At 48.8% G+C, this 17,500-nt stretch overlaps 1 protein-coding gene across 20 annotated transcripts in view; it reads right to left on the bottom strand.

Moving 5' to 3' along the window:
• Positions 1-17,500, bottom strand: part of LOC122257939 (tyrosine-protein kinase Src64B) — a 197,955-nt gene that overhangs the window by 148,346 nt on the left and 32,109 nt on the right. For 7 of the 20 annotated variants that reach the window (XR_015192089.1, XM_086549869.1, XM_086549865.1 and 4 more), the window contains exon 2: positions 15,102-15,134. The exons of the other annotated variants lie outside the window; for them this stretch is intronic. The gene's annotated coding sequence lies outside the window, so the exon portion shown is untranslated. The remainder of the gene's footprint in view (positions 1-15,101; positions 15,135-17,500) is intronic. 20 annotated transcript variants of the gene reach the window in all.

Raw genomic sequence — 17,500 nt, 5'->3', positions numbered from 1 at the left:
AATGCCGGCCGGGCCCCTCTCAGTGACTCAGTCGGCCGCGTCCATACTAAATAGTTTATTCATTCAAGGGCCTCCCTCCGCAAAACGCTCGCTCTGTGATGCTTCCCCGAGCTTGGAGCTATTACCGGAGGGAGGGGGGAGGAGTAGGGGAGGAGAGGGGGGAGGGGGAGGAGGGGGGAGGAAGCAGGCGGGGAGGGATTAAGAAACGGAAGGAGATGACACACACACACAGAAAGAGAGAGAGAGAGAGAGAGAAGGAGGGGAGGGGAGAGGAGTAGAGGGTAGACGAGAGATGAGAGAGAGAGAGAGAGAGGAGAGAGAGCGGATGAGAGAGGGGGGAGACGAGGATGAGAGGTAATACTATATTGAGTGAGAGAGATGAGAGCGCGAGATGAGGAAGAGAGAGAGACTGAGAGAATAAGATGGAATGAGGAGAGAATGAGTTGAAGAGAGAGAGAGGGGAGAGAGAGAGAAGAGAGAGAGGACGATAGAGAGGGAGAGGGAGGGAGAGCGATGGAGAGGGAAGAGGAGTGAGGAGGATGAAGAGAGAGGAGAATGAGAGGGCTGAGAAGAGGAGAGATGGGAAGGAGAGAGAGGAGAGAAGAGGGGATCGGATGAGAGAGACGGAGGGATGGAGAGAGATCAAGCTGTGATGAGGAGAAAAGATAGAGGGAGGGTGGAGCACGAGTAGCCGAGAGACGAGAGAGTGAGATGATGGAGGAGAGAGAGACGGTGGGGGGGATAAGAGAGGAAAAAAGAATGAAGGAGGAAATGATATGAAAAGTACATGATTAGATAATTTCTCTATATATCTATCTCACTCATATGAGTGTGGAGAGTGTATGCGTAGGCGCCTGTGGGGCGTGACGTGTGAGGGGCGTGAATCTGGTGTGGCCGTTCCGTGGCGGATTGTTCGTTTTAGAATGAAATAATTTGCTCATACGAGAAAGTTTGAACGAAAAAAATAGGGTCTCGGGCCGACCCTCCACAATGAGGCGTTTCTCTCCATGTAAACGTTTAAGAACAATTATGGGTACCGGAAGGCCATGCTTCGTGGAGGTGAGGAGGAGAGGAGGGCAAGAGGTCGGCGGGGAGGAGGGGGAAATGATGGAGGGGGGAAGGGGGGAGGAAGAGGGGGAGGAAGAGGGGGGAAGACGGGGGGGGAAAAGGAGAAGAGGGGGAGGAGGAGGGAAGAGGGGGAGGGGGGAGGAGGAGGAGGGAGGGAGGAGCGGGAGGAGGTGGCGGAGGAGGAGGGGGAGGAGGAGGGAGGAGGAGGAGAGGGAGGGAGGAGGAGGGGGGAGGAGAGAGAGGGAAGGGGGAGGAGGAGGAGGAGGGAGGGGGAGGAGAGAGGAAAAAGGGGGAGGAAAGAGAAAGTGAAGGAGAGAAGGAGAAGGGAGAAGGAAGAGAAGAAGAAGAAGAAGAAGAATGTAAAAGAAGAAGAAGAAGATAAAGAGAAGAAGGGGAAAAAGGAAAGAAGAAGAAGGAGAGAGAAGAGAGAAGGGGGGAAAGTGAAGAATGGAAGAAGGAAGGTGAAGAAGAAGGAAAAGAAGAGGATGGAGAAAAAGAGGAAGGAGAAGGTGGAGCCACAGCAGTACCTAGAGGGAAAGCAGTAAGAGGAGCACATCGGCAGTGGAGGACGCGGAAGCAGTACCATCAGGAGGGAAAAAAACGAGGTAAAAAAAAAAAAAAAAGACATATAAGACCCAAAGACAGAGAGAAGAGAAGAGAGAGAGAGAAAAAAAAAGTCAAATTAGAAAGCTACGGTAAAAACTTCCGAGTCAACAGGCATGAACTGTAACTTCCGAGTGTCCGAAGGGCGGAGTAACCCTTGCGCATCCAAGAGCGAAGTTGCATCTAACCTTGGTCTCGATCGGTCCCTCGGGAGGCCATCGATGCGGTCTCAAACACGTCGACTGACAGGGAAAGGGAGCTCCATACAAAAGGACAAAAAAACTGACTAAAAAAAGAAAACAAAAACACACAAACACACTAAAAAAAACGAAGAAAAAAAAAAAAAACACTTTTTTTTTTAAAAAAGAAACCCTAAAATACACACCCACTCAAGAAAAACACAACTTTCGCTCTCCCTCTACATACCCCTTTCTCTCTTTCTCCCTTTATCTCTTTCTTTCTCTCTTCCTTTCTTTCTTTTTTCTATCTCTCTCCACTTGTCTCCCTTTCCCCTTCTATCTCCCTTTTCTCTTCTTTCTCCCTTTCTTCTTCTCTCTCCCTTTCCTCTTCTCTCTCCCTCCCCCTTCTATCTCCCTTTCCTCTTCTCTCTCCCTCCCTCCTTCTATCTCCCTTCCCCCTTCTCTCTCCCTTTCCTCTTCTACCTCCCTTCCCCCTTCTACCTCCCTTCCCCTTTCTCTCTCCCTTCCTCCTTCTATCTCCCTTTACTCTTGCCTCTCCCTTCCCCCTGAGCTAGTGAGAGATACCCGTGTCCCTTCAGTGTTGGTTAACGTACACAACCTTCGTAGGCCCAGTTTCCGCCCTTGAACTTGGTAGCACAATTCCAACCTTAAGTTTCCGCTCTTGCACTTGGTAACTCAGTTCCAACCTTAAGTTTCCGCTCTTGCACTTGTTACAAAACTAACACCGAGCCAGGCAACCCCACCCCAAGTACTACACGTTTTATCTTTGTCGGGAAGATGGCGAAATGGCTTATGAGGGAGAGGGAGAGGGAGAGGGAGAGGGAGAGGGAGAGGGAGAGGGAGAGGGAGTGGGAGTGGGAGAGGGAGAGGGAGAGGGAGAGGGAGCAAGGGAGAAGCCGAGGGAGAGAGAGAGAGGGAGAAGGAGAGGGAGAGGGAGTGGGAGAGAGGTAGGGATAGGGAGAGAGAGAGAGAGAGAGAGAGAGAGAGAGAATAGCAGAGAGATGAGAGATAGGCATATGGAGAACGTAAGAAGAGAGGACGAGTAGAGAAGAGGAGGAGACAGAGAGAGGAGAGAGGGAGAGAGAGATGAAGAGGAGAGAGAAGAGAGAGGGGAGAGAGAGGAGGGAAGAAGAAGAGAGAGAGAGAGAGAGAGAGAGAGAGAGAGAGAGAGAGAGGAGGGTGAGGGATGAGGAGTGAGGAGAGAGGGGACGAGGAAGAGGTAAGAGAGGGAAGAGAGTTGGGGGAGTGGGAGAGGGGAGAGGGAAGCGTAGCGAGAGGAGAGGGAGGGAGGGAGAGAGAAGAGGGAGAGGGAGAGGTAAGGAGAGGGAGAGGGAGAGGGAGAGGGAGAGGGAGAGGGAGAGGGAGAGGGTGAGGGAGAGGGAGAGGTAAGAAGAGGGAGAGGGAGAGGGAGAGAGGTAGGGATAGGGAGTTAGAGAGAGAGACAGGGATGGGGAGGGAGGAGGAGAGGGAGAAGGTGAGGGAGGGAGAAGAAGAGGAAGAAGGAAAGGGAGGAGCGCTCCGTTACGTAGGGACCAGCAAACAGTTTAATAGGACAGATATGACAAAACTTGACTGGTGTCCTAATCCACCCAGTGGGGGAATGGGAGGGGGAAAAGGTTGCGTTGGAAATCATTAGGGAAGCGGAGGGTCTCGGGGGCGAAGGGCAAATCCAGGACCGTGACAAGGGAGTCCACGCGAGAGCGAAGGACACTTAGTCATGCGTGGGGGAGGGAGGGGGGGGGGGGGCGTGTGAGTAGCAGGTAGTAAGCTAAGTCGGAGGAGAGGGAAAAGAAGAAGGGATTAATTAGGGTTGAGTGTTGGAGGTTTTTTCTTTCTTTTCTTTTCTTTTTATTGTTGTGGTGTGTGTTGTCGTCGTTGTGTTGTGTTTTGTCGTGTGTGTGTGTGTGTGTGTGTGTGCTGTGTGTGTTGTTGTGTTTGTTGTGTGTGTGTGTGTGAGTTGTGTGGGTGTTGTGTGTGTGTGTGTTGTGAATGTGTTTCGTGCGTGGGATGTGCTGTGAGTGGAAGGCGTGCGTGCTGTGCGTTGCAGTTTTTGTGTACATGTCCGATTGTGTCCGTGGGCGATCGCGTGGCGCGCGGGAGTTATTGTAATGGAAAGAAGCCCTTCTACCCGTTGGTGGGTTGTTGGGGAAACAAAATACAAAATAACCGGCGATTTTGCAAGACTTGAAAGAGGAAGGGCAGCTTGGCGTTGCGACCGCGTGTATAATCTTTTGGAAGTGCGATAAAAAAAAGAAAAAAAGAAAAAAGAGGAAAAAAAAAAAAAAAAAAATGGCCAGGAGGAGGATTTTTTTTGTCTCCGGGGGTCCTCCTCAAGCAGTCTAGTTTGCTGCCACATTGTGGCCGGGCAACCAGCGGTTGCATGTGTGGAATCAGGCACCACAACTTGGAGAGAGGCATTTCCTATAGAGGCTTTATAGCTATCCCGCCCGGGGGGGAGGCACCTTATTCCTCCTCCGACGCAAACCAAAAGACACTCGTAAAAATTATCTCTCTATATAAATATACACACATATATAACAGAAATACATATACAGTACATATCTATACATATATACATATACATATACATATACACATACACATACACATACACATACACATACACATACACATACACATACACATACATATACATATACATATACATATACATATACATATACATATACATATACATATACATATACATATACATAAACATAAACATAAATATAAATATAAATATAAATATAAATATAAATATAAACATATACATAAACATATAGATACATATACAGATAGATACTCAGATAGATAAATCAACAAAAAAAAACATAAAATCACGTTAATCCGCCGAGTTTAGTATGCAAAATATTATCCTTAAAGTAAACACAAATATGTCTTGTGAATTTCATATAGTTATGTATATCTCATGTATAGTCTTATGTTACATTTGCTTTAATATTGCCATATGATAATAATAAAGTCTGCATATATGTATGTGCTTATGCATAGACACATGTGTGTGTCTGTGTGCGTGTGCGTGTGCGCGGAGAACAGTAACGTGAAGAGCTTGAGACGTAAGACATGAGCAATGAGACATGATCCCATCATAAGATAATACGAGATGCTTCCTCTTTGTGCAAGATAAAGAGAGGGAGAGGGAGAGGGAGAGGGAGAGGGAGAGGGAGAGGAAGAGGGAGAGGGAGAGTGGGGGAGGGGGAGAGGGGGAGGGAAAGAGGAAAAGGGAGAGGGAGAGGGAGAGGGAGGGGAGAGGAAGGGAGAGAGAGGGAGAGAGGGAGAAGGAGAGGCGAGAGGGGAGGAGAGGAAGGAGAGGGAGAGGGAAGAGGGGAGAGGGGGAGGGAGAAGAGAGGTGAGAGGAGTGACGAAGGGAAGTCGGCAAAGAGGAGAGGGGGAGGGAGAAGGGGAGGGAGGGGGGGGAGGGGAGGAGGGAGAGGGAAGGGGAAGAGGGAGAGGGGAGAGGGAAAAACGGGAAGGGGAGGGGGAGAGGGAATTAGGAGGGAGGGAGGGAAAGAGGGAAAAAGGGAGTGTGAAGAGGGAGAGGGAGAGGGAGAGGGAGAAGGAGAGGGAGGGAAGCAGATACAGAGAAAAGACAGATCAAAAGAGAAAAAATAAGATAAAATAAAAACACTCAAAAATAAGTAAAATCAACAAAGAAAAAACTAACCACGCAAACACATCCTCACAAACAAACAGTCAAACAAACAAACAAAGCAACAAACAAACAACCAAACCCATCCAACTCCTCGGCGCGAGTAGAGACTGCATGACATTCTCCTTCTGCCGATCGATCGCGGCGGAGGGCGACGTTACTCAAGCAACACGACAAAAAGACCAATGAGGGCGGGACGGAAACGCCATCCCGACTTCTTAGTAGTCTTGTTGACGAAGCGCGATCTCTCTCTCTCTCTCTCTCTCTCTCTCTCTCTCTCTCTCTCTCTCTCTCTCTCTCTCTCTCTCTCTCTCTCTCTCTCTCTCTCTCTCTCTCTCCATCTGTCTGTCAGTTTGTCTGTCTAATTACCTATCTCCTTATGTATGTATCTATTTATCTATGTATTTATCTATCTCCCTCCCTCCGTCCCTCCGTCCCTCCGTTTAGTCCTTTCTCCCTACCTCCTTATCTTATGTATGTATGTTTCCCTTTCTCCCTCTCTACCTCCCTCCCTCTCTCCCTCTGTATGTAAGTACCTCCTTCCTCCTTCCTTACTATCCCTTAAGTTTGTATGTTTGCGTATGTATCTATGTATTATGTATGTATGTATCTATCTAACTACCTCTTACCTACCTCCCTACCTCCCTACCTACCGGCATTTACCTACGAAGTCAGGAAAGAGACCCTCCTCCCTACCCTACCCCTCCCTCAATAAAGAATAACCTCCGAAAAGACTTCCCTACCTACCTAAATACAGAAATAACCTAAATAACATACTCCCTCCCTCCCTCCCTCCTCACTCACCCACCCAACCACCTACCTACCTACCTACCTACAGATGGAAAGCGCAAAGCCCACTAACGACTCCCCTCCCTTAATCACGGCCTACACGACCCCTGGGTGACCTATATCACCCGCGGGCGGGGGAGGGGGGGGTGGGCCGGCGGGGAATGAAAAGACTGCTCCTGTAGTATACGGAGGGCTCTCGAGTAGACAGTCCTGCTACGTTTAAGGTGAATGGAAACGAGGAAACGGAGAGATAAGTGAAGGGAGAGGGAGAAAGGTGGGGGGGAGGTAGATAGAGTGATAAATATAGTGATGGAGAGAGAGTGAGACAGAGGGTGATAGTGAGAATAAGAGTGAGAGAGAGAGAGAGAGAGAGAGAGAGAGAGAGAGAGAGAGAGAGAGAGAGAGAGAGAGAGAGAGAGAGAGAGAGAGAGAGAGAGAGAGAGAGAGAGAGGGAGAGAGAGAGGAGAGAGAAGAGAGGGAGAGGACGAGAGAGAGAAGAGAGAGGTGAGAGAGAGAGAGTGAGAGGGAGAGGGCGGTTTCGGAGGAGAGAAGAAAGAAAGAGAGAGAAGAAGAGAAGAGAGAAGAGAGGAGAAGGAGAGAGAGAGAGAGATGATGAGAGAGAGAGAGAGAGAGAGAGAAGAGGAGGGAGGGAGTCCCCCCCAGGGAGGGAGGGAGGGAGAGAGAGAGAGAGGGAGGGAGGGAGGGAGGGAGGGAGGGAGAGAGAGAGAGAGAGAGAGAGAGAGAGAGAGAATAGGAGAGAGGAGAAAGGGGAGAGAGGAGAAAGGGGAGAGAGCAAAAGAGAGAGAAGAGAAAGAGTGGAGAGAGGAAAGAGGCGAAAAAGGAAAAGCGTTAAAAAGACCACCAAAACTCGCGGATTTCCCTATCGGGTCGAAGTGTCTCGCCCTAATCAATCACGGGTCCTTTGATACAGACGATCAACATTCCTTCACAGCCACGTCGTGATTACGTCACTCTCATCACGCTCTTCACCACTCATCGGGACTTTGCCTGGCTGTGTAATCCTTTTTTTATTAGTAATTAACCCGCATTTAAAGATATATTTGATACAAAGGGTATGAATGAGACTAAATAACTCACAGAAAATTTGACGAAGTTATAATTCGAAAAGCATCAACGACCCTCAAGTCTCACCCACATCCCCCCTCCCTACCGGTATTGCAATGAACCCAAAAGCTCATAAACAAGAAAATCCAGCTGGATCATTTAAACAACAATCAATATCACAACCCCATTAACAAACAACAAAGATGTAAAAAAAAATCCTCCAAATACCACGCGAGTCGACATGGAACCAGACGCGCCCGCTTGGAGGTCAGTGCCACACGCAGCAGCGAAACCTGTTACATCGATCACTTCCGGCGCGAATCCAGTGTACACTAACAGGGAAAATAGAGTGCGTGGCCCAGAGACTTGTTCCCGGAAGGCATGTGGAGAGGGAGCGCATTCAGGGAAGGCCGGGGTGTGTGTGTGTGTGTGTGTGTGTGTGTGAGAGAGAGAGAGAGAGAGAGAGAGAGAGAGAGAGAGAGAGAGAGAGAGAGAGAGAGAGAGGGAGAGAGAGAGAGAGAGAGGGAGGGAGGGAGAGAGGGGGGGAGGGGGAGGGAGGGAGGGAGGGAGGGAGGGAGGGAGAGAGAGGAGAAGACAGGGGGGAGAGAGGAGAAGACAGGGGGGAGAGAGAGGAGGAGACAAGGGGAGAGGGAGAGAGAGAGGGAGAGAGAGGAGGAGGGGGAAGAGAGAGGAGGGGGGGAAGAGAGAAAGGGAGAGAGAGGGGGGGAGAGAGAGAGGGAGGGGGGGAAGAGAGAGAGAGAGAGAGAGAGAGAGAGAGAGAGAGAGAGAGAGAGAGAGAGAGAGAGACAGAGAGAGAGAGAGAGAGACAGAGAGAGAGAGAGAGAGACAGAGAGAGAGAGAGAGAGACAGAGATAGAGAGAGAGAGACAGAGATAGAGATAGAGAGAGACAGAGATAGGGGGGTGAGAGCGGGGGAAGAGATAAAAGGAGGAGGAGGAGGAGAAAGAAGAAAAAGAAGGAGAAGTGGGAGAGGAGGAAGAGGGGACAGAGAACACGAGCAAAGAAGGAGAGAGAGCGTGAACGAAGGTAAACAAGAAAGGTATACAAGGGAGACGGCAGGTAAATGGGTGTGAAATAAAATACAAAAGGAAAGGGGAAGTGAGAGGGGAGGGGGAGGGGATGAGGGAGGAACTGAGGAAAGGAAGGAGGGCCAGAAGGGAGTGAAAGGGACTAAAGAGAGAGGGAGGAACTAAAGGGAGAGGGAGGACCTGAGGGAAGAGGGAAGGGGGGGGGGGGTACTGAGGAGAGAGGCAGGAAAAGCTATCCGAACACCCGGAAATGCCAGATATTACAAGTAAACAACAGGAATCATAACACGCCATGTGACCCTCGTTGAGAATAAGGGAGGTGGTGGTGGTGGTGGTGGTGGTGGTGGTGGTGGTGGAGGGGCTTGGGGGCTGGGGGCTGGGGGGGGGGGGGATTTCCGATCCTATAGTTTATTTGACGAGGCGAAATGTCGTCTCTGTGTATACAAATCACATCAATAAAAAAGAGAGATGTAATAACATGACTATTAATAAACAAAAATGTACAATGTGAATAAAGTGACAAAAGGGAAAATTAGGAAAATAGACACATTGACACATATCAATATCACCATATTAACAACAACAACAAAAACAAGAAACAACAACATCAACATGCACAAAATAACACATACAACGAACAATGAAAGACCGCAGGAGAGAGAGAGAGAGAGAGAGAGAGAGAGAGAGAGAGAGAGAGAGAGAGAGAGAGAGAGAGAGAGAGAGAGAGAGAGAGAGAGGGAGAAACCAGAAGACCGCGGGTAGGCCAAAGAAAGAAAAGACACAAGGCATGGCGGAAGCGGAGAAGCCATGACGACCGGTAACTAAACAAATAAAATCGGAGGGATAAATACACCAGACTGTGACCCGGGGGGATGAAGGAGGGGGAGTGACGAAGTGATGGGAAGGATGAGTAGGGGGGGGGGGGGGGCGAGACTGCTTTGACAGAAGCGAGGGTAGACCATGATGGTAAGAATAATCAGGACACACACGCATACCGACACACACGCACATGTGGGTATCAAAAATTAGCAATAATAATAACAGTAATAATTGTAATAAAAATGATAGTAATAATAATGATGGTAATAATAATAATAATAATAATAATAATAATAATAATAATAACAATAATAATAATCAAAATCATGATAATAATAATAACAATAACAAAAAAAGCTGAGTGCAAACCTCAGCCTACAATAAATCCAGTTAAAAATCTACATTTTTTATGAAAAAAATCAGAATTCCAACAGACATCACGCCAGCGTTTTTACAATTTCATCCTAGAACTAAAACCACCAAAATCTACTCCATTAGGACTCACAATGATGGTGATGGTGACGGTGATGATGATAATAATAATGATGATGATGATGATGATGATGCTGATGATGATGATGATGATGATAATAATAACAATAATAATTAGCATACTACTACTACTACTAATAATAATAATAATAATAATAACCATGAGGAATAATGAGATGGGAGAGAGGGAGAGCTGGAATAGGGAGGAGAAGTATATTACTAAGAATACGAAGGACGAATTAAGAAAAAATAAAATAAAAAAAATAACTAGAAAGATAAAAAGAGAGAAAGTGTGGAAATGGAAAAGCAGAGAAAGAACAGAGAGACTCGGCGAGAGCCATGGCAAAGGAGAGGGCCAAGGACGAGGGCCAAGAACAAGGACCAAGAACGAGGGCCAAGAACGAGGACCAAGAACGATTGCTAAGAACAAGGACCAAGAACGAGGACCAAGAACGAGAGCCGAGGACGAGGACCAAGAACGAGGGCCAAGAACGAGGACCATGAACGAGGACCAAGAACGAGGGCCAAGAACGAGGGCCATGAACGAGGACCAAGAACGATTGCTAAGAACAAGGACCAAGAACGAGAGCCGAGGACGAGGACCAAGAACGAGGGCCATTAACGAGGACCAAGAACGAGGACCAAGACAAGGGCCAAAAACAGAACGAGAACCAAGAACAAGGAACGAGGACCAGAACAAGGACCAAGGCGGGGCATTAACGATGACCAGAAACAAGGGCCAAGAACGAGAACCAAGAACAAGGGCCAAGAACAAGGACCAAGAACAAGGGCCAAGAACGAGAACCAAGAACGAGGGCCATGAACGAGGACCAAAAAAAAAAAAAAAAAAAAAAAAAAAAAAAGAACGAGGGCCAAGAACAAGGACCAAGAACGAGGGGTAAGAACGAGGGACCAAGAACGAGGGCCATGAACAAAGGACCAAGAACAAGACCAAGACCAAGAAAGAATGCAAGAACAAGGACCAAGAAAACACCGAGGGACCAAGAACAAGGACCAAGAACAAGGACCAAGAACGAGGGCCAAGAAACGAGAACCAAGAACAAGGGACCACGAACAAGGACCCAAGACGATAGCCGAGGACGAGGACAGGACCTAGAACGAGGACCAAAAACGAGGCCCAAGAACGAGGGCAATGACAAAACGAGAACAAGAACCCAAAAAAGGGCCAAGAAACGAGACCAAGATCGAGGACCAAGAACGAGGGCCAAGAACGAGGGAACAAAACAAGGACCAAGACGAGGGGCCAAGAACGGTGAACCAAGAACAAGGGACCAAGAAACCGAGGACCAAGAACAAGGGCAAGAAACGAGGGGCAAGAACAAGGTCAAAAAAAATCGAACGAGGGCCAGATCAAGGACATGATCGAGACAAGAACGGGGCGGCCAAGAACGAGGGCCAAGAACGATTGCTAAGAACAAGGACCAAGAACGAGGACCAAAAACGAGGACCATGAACGAGGACCAAGAACGAGGACCAAGAACGAGAACCAAAAACGAGGACCAAGAACGAGGGCCAAGAACGAGGACCAAGAACGAGGATCAAGAACGATTGCTAAGAACAAGGACCAAGAACGAGGACCATGAACGAGGACCAAGAACGAGGACCAAGAACGATTGCTAAGAACAAGGACCAAGAACGAGGACCAAAAACGAGGACCAAGAACAAGGACCAAGAACGAGGACCAAGAACGAGGACCAAGAACGAGGACCAAGAACGAGGACCAAGAACGAGGACCAAGAACGAGGACCAAGAACGAGGGCCAAGAACGAGGACCAAGAACGAGGGCCAAGAACAAGGACCAAGAACGAGGACCAAGAACGAGGACCAAGAACGAGGACCAAGAACGAGGGCCAAGAACGAGGACCAAGAACGAGGACCAAGAACGAGGACCAAGAACGAGGACCAAGAACGAGGACCAAGAACGAGGACCAAGAACGAGGACCAAGAACGAGGACCAAGAACGAGGACCAAGAACAAGGACCAAGAACGAGGACCAAGAACGAGGACCAAGAACGATTGCTAAGAACAAGGACCAAGAACGAGGGCCAAGAACGAGGACCAAGAACGAGGACCAAGAACGAGGACCAAGAACAAGGACCAAGAACGAGGGCCAAGAACAAGGACCAAGAACGAGGGCCAAGAACAAGGGCCAAGAACGAGAACCAAGAACAAGGACCAAGAACGAGAACCAAGAACAAGGACCAAGAACGAGGACCAAGAACAAGGACCAAGAACGAGGACCAAGAACAAGGACCAAGAACGAGGGCCAAGAACGAGGACCAAGAACGAGGACCAAGAACGAGGACCAAGAACGAGGACCAAGAACGAGGGCCAAGAACGAGGACCAAGAACGAGGACCAAGAACAAGGACCAAGAACGAGGGCCAAGAACGAGGACCAAGAACGAGGACCAAGAACGAGGACCAAGAACAAGGACCAAGAACGAGGGCCAAGAACGAGGACCAAGAACGAGGGCCAAGAACGAGGACCAAGAACGAGGGCCAAGAACGAGGACCAAGAACGAGGACCATGAACGAGGACCAAGAACAAGGACCAAGAACGAGGACCAAGAACAAGGACCAAGAACGAGGACCAAGAACGAGGACCAAGAACAAGGACCAAGAACGAGGACCAAGAACGAGGACCAAGAACGAGGACCAAGAACGAGGACCAAGAACGAGGACCAAGGACGAGGGCCAAGGACGAGGGGGCGACTAAGTGGCGCGGGATCCTCAGCCCGGGGAGCACTCGTCATGGCGCCCCATTATGGTCGAAAACAGCACAGCGCGAGGAGAGGAAAAGCGCAATTTGCATAATTAAGTCTTAGGATCCTCGAATAATTTCGGAACTGAGGATGCTCACCAAAATAAAGGAAAAAAAATATATACATACAAAAAGGATAATCACAATATACACGCACAGCCAGAAATGACAAAGCACCACGTTTTCGCCGAGACAGAGGAGGGGGGGGGGGTGGAGGGGAAGAAAAAGATAAGAAGTAGGAGAGAAAGGGTATTCCTTGCTTTAGTTCATTAGGAAAGTAAGAGTGAGTGAGTGAGTGAGTGAGTGAGTGAGTGAGCGAGAGGGTGGGTGAGTGAGTGAGAGTGAGAGTGAGAGTGAGAGTGAGAGTGAGAGAGAGAGAGTGCGAGTGCGTGTGCGTGTGTGTGTGTGTGTGAGCATGTGCGTGCATATGTGCGTGTCCGACCGGGGCAATGGCACCGGAAGACATGCCTGACAAACACAGTGACAACTCATGTCTTTGGCACGAATGTGAAGGTTCAGTCCTATGCCTCTCCTCCTTCACTCTTACTCTTACTCTTACTCTTTCTCCTTCTCCCTCTCTCTCATTCTCACCCCTCTCCCCCTTCCTCCTTCTCTCCAACACCCACTCTCCCTCTCCCTCTCCCTCTCAATCTCAGAGAAATAGAAAGATAGACAGAGACAGAGAAATAGACAGACAGGCAGAGACAGAGAAACAGACAGACAGGCCGAGACAGAGAAACAGACAGAGACAAACAGAGACAGACACACCTACAAGCCATACAAAAAGCCAAGGCCAGCCGGCGGATTACTTTTGCGAATTCGCATATCACAATTGTTTCGTCGCTTGCCATTACGCCCGAGTGCACTCCGGACCTGTTTGGGTTTTCTCTCCTCTCCTCCGCTCTTCTCCTTCTTGCTGTTCAATTCTTTGCCCCCCTTTCCCTTTCCCTTTCTCTTTCCCTTTCCCTTTCCCTTTCCCTTTCCCTTTCCCTTTCCCTTTCCATCATTCTCACTCTTCACTTCTTTCGCCCCCTCCCCTTTCCCCCTTCCCTTTCCCTTCCTTCTCGTTGTTCACTTGTCTGTGTCTGTCTGTCTGTCTGTCTGTCTGTCTGTCATTCTCTCTCTCTCTCTCTCTCTCTCTCTCTCTCTCTCTCTCTCTCTCTCTCTCTCTCTCTCTCTCTCTCTCTCTCCCTCTCCCTCTCTCCCTCTCCCTCTCTCTCTCCCCCCCCCCCCAGATGACGACGTGGGCGTTGTGAGCTTGGTAGGCCTCGTGACTCGCAGTTCCCTTGGCTCTGAGGTTCGTCTCGCTCTCTGTTTTCCTTCTGTCTATTGGTGGTGGTGGTGGTGTTTATATTTATTTTTGTGTGTGATTATTACTCTACTTGCCTAACTGACTGACTGATTGACTGACTGACTGACTGACTGCCTGCCTGCCTATCTGTCTGCTTGCTTGTTTGCTTGCTTGTTTGCTTGCCTGCCTGCCTGCCTGCCTGCCTGCCTGCCTGCCTGCCTGCCTACCTGCCTACCTTGCCTGCCTGCCAGCCTATCAACCTACCTATCCATCTGCCACTTCAATTTCTTCAAAGACATGACAAATCGCCGCCTTCCCTTTCCCTTTCTTCATTTACTCCATCCCTTGCGCAACACCCGCTGTTTCACCTCGACGGGACGTGGCTCTATCTTGACCTCGTATTGCACAAGGGCAGCTTTGACCTGGGGTCACGCTCTCCGGGTTAATGCGTTCACAATCAAACCCGATCGCTGGAGCGTCCGACACATTAGCAGCGACCCACACACAAGCCTTTTCTCTTTTCTTGCCATCTCTTTCATCACCCTTCTATTCTCTACTCTTATTCCCTGCGCCCTTTCCCTCTTTTTTGCTCCTTTCCTTTGTATCGATCACAACTTTGTTTCCCCTACCACAGACAGACAGACAGACAGACAGACAGACAGACAGACAGACAAACAGACAGACAGAAAGGCAGACAAACAGACAGACAGAAAGGCAGACAGACATACAGACAGACAGACACACAGACAGACAGACAGCAAGACAGAGACAGACACAGACAGGCTTTCTACCAGAGATGAGTTCTGAAAGACAGCCGATTCCCGGGGCGACAGCATCCCGCCAGAGGAGAAAGTTCGTAATCACGCAGGACAGCTTGCAATCTCGAGACAATAAGTGTGAAGGGTGAAAGAAGGGTTCGGATCCCACGGGGCAAAGGAGGCCACACTCGGTCGGAAAATGTTTACCACTCTTTATACAAAAGCTTTTTTTTTTCTTCTTCTTCTACAAAGGACCCGATCAGATTATGCAAAATAGGTACCCGAACAGCTAAGCTCGCCTGCGCACTTCGCTCAATTAATTAAAGAGACTCACAACCTTTCTCCCAAAATACCACAGCCACGGAAACAAAGGCGTGACTAAAACAACACACCCGGAACCAGAGAAAATAAAAATCAAACGAGCGAACCAATGATAAATAAACAGAAGCATAATGAATCAACTGAATCGACAAACCTCTACCGTTCGGAGCATTACTCGAACCGTGACTCACCGTGACTCACGTGTCTCTACCCGTCAATCATACCTGTAAAATAAGAAAAAAAATACATTAAAAGACCTAAAAAAAAAAGCAAAGAAAAAACATGGCAGCCAGATAGATAAACGTATATATAAATACCTAACACACATAAATTAGAAAAACTTAAAAAATAATAAATATTCACATAATAAAAAAATAATAATAACAAAAAAATAAAAAATATCTATATAAGACACCAACATAATTTTAAAATACACACACAAACCATCAATTAAACAGAAAAAGCAAATCTGATCAGATAAATCAACTCAACAACCACGCCAATAATAAGACACCAACCCAACCAAACCAACGAACAATCAAATAAATAGGATACCACCCAATACCCTCATCAGACCCCCCCCCCACCCGCCCCACCAGATTACCGCACGATGATGGGTATATATCCCAAGGAGCCCTAAGGGAGAAGACGTGCGTGGCGATCAAGGCTTTGAGTGACGCCGAGGGGTCACTTAAATATTTATGTCTAACCTGGAACGGTGGAATATGAAGGCCTTTGATATCAGCCTTTTTTTTTTTGGGGGGGGGGGAGAGGGATGGTATTAGGAAGGAGAGAGAGAGTGGGGGAGGGAGAAAACAGAGAGCGGGAGGAGATAGAGGGATAGAAGATGAGGTGGGGGTCAAAATCCAAGTAAAAGCAAAGTTCTGCCGTTTGAGTGGTCAAGTTGTGCTTGGCCACTTTTCACAGAAAATGCGGTCTGATATGTTTCTTTAATATTTCACTGTTTTGCAGATTTGATAAGCACACGGGCAGCTGTTGTCACGTGCTTCTCTTTCCTATAGAATTAAAGCTGTAAACTCTTTCCTACTGATAACTGCCGTTGACATACGATTGTGCAGGAAGTCATGCCCAACGACTACTTTTAGACTGTTTACTTACTAACTTATGAGGAAAAAAAGACAAAGCTGACTTATGATCTTGTTTTTTTTAAAGGCTTCACTTAACAACGCAGTTATATTCCTGAAAAAGTAAACGCTCTATCACAACAGACAAAAAAAACGGCTAGAATCAAAGAAGTAGAGTGAGAGGGGACTAGGGAGCGAGGGGAGAGGGGATGCGGGAGAGCAGCGAGGGGAGAGGGCAGAGAGGGAGAGGGAGAGGGAGAGGGACGAGGGATGTGGGAAGAGGGGAGAGGGAGAGGGACGAGGGATGTGGGAAGAGGGGAGAGGGAGAGGGCAGAGAGGGAAAGGGACGAGGGATGTGGGAAGAGGGGAGAGGGAGAGAGGCAGGGGATGTAGGTGGAGAGGAGAGGAGAGGGACAGGGGTCGTGTTAGGAGAGGAGAGGGACAAGGGATGTAGGAAGAGGGGAGAGGGACGGGACGAGGGGAGTAGGGGGCAGGGAAGGAAGGAGAGAGGTAGCACCAGGGCCAGATGGCGACTTGTTGAATGGTCGATATTCAAGAGGGAACGAAAAGGGACAACCAGAGAGACCGGCATTTTTGGCCATCTCTTTTTTTTTTTTTTTTCTGTCTTGTCTTTCACAACGCTTATCGAATGACGTCGTCGGCAAGTACGGGCGCAGCGACCTTTCAACGGCCGGATGCCCTTTGCGGCGCCAAGCATCCACGAGCGGGTTTAGTTAGAATTTACACACCGGGATTCCAAACTGTGCCGCAAGGCCCTGGCGGACCGCTCCCTCCACTCATCGCGAAATGAAGAACATGATCATCAAAGTATCCCCCCCCAAAAAAAAAACAAAAAAAACTACACAACAAAATACACGAAGGCAAAATAAACACAACAAAACACAACCCGGAATGGGGGCGAGGCAGATTATGGAAAGCCGTGCAGCGAGGGATAAAGGCCAGCGACACTGTGGACGGGCCTGATACATGAGTGATTTAACCTGTCGCTGCTGATGAAGTAAATGACAAAAGCTGTCAGTTCAACAGTAGGCTGAAATGCCCCGGATGACGAGGACGAAATCGGGGTGGGGGGATGGGGGATGAGAGAGAGGGAGGGAGGGGTCGGAAGGGACAGCAACGGGGAATGCAGGGAGGGAGGGAGGGAGGGAGGGAGGGAGGGAGGGAGGGAGGAGACTTTGGAAGGGTGAAAGTGATATGGAGCAAGGGAGAAGGATCAGAAAGGGGGAAGAGGTAAGGAGAGGGGGGAGGGAGGGAGGTGACTTTGGAAGGGTGAAAGTGATATGGAGCAAGGGAGAAGGATCAGAAAGGGGGAAGAGGTAAGGAGAGGGGGGAGGGAGGGAGATAGGAGAGGAGGTGAGGGAGGGGCAGAGAGATGGAGGAAATGAGAGGGGGGTGCACTGAGGGAGAATGGGATTGAAAAGCCGTAGCTAAAAGGAAAGGAGGGGAAGTCAAGAATAAGTATGTAAGGAGGCCATGATGATGAA

The sequence above is a fragment of the Penaeus japonicus genome, unplaced genomic scaffold, assembly GCF_977035675.1.
Source record: "Penaeus japonicus unplaced genomic scaffold, GWHDUDI00000001_assembly GWHDUDI00000022, whole genome shotgun sequence".
Classification (NCBI taxonomy): domain Eukaryota; kingdom Metazoa; phylum Arthropoda; class Malacostraca; order Decapoda; family Penaeidae; genus Penaeus; species Penaeus japonicus.
The sequence above is the reverse complement of the archived record's forward strand: the minus strand, read 5'-3'. Positions and strand labels throughout refer to the sequence as shown.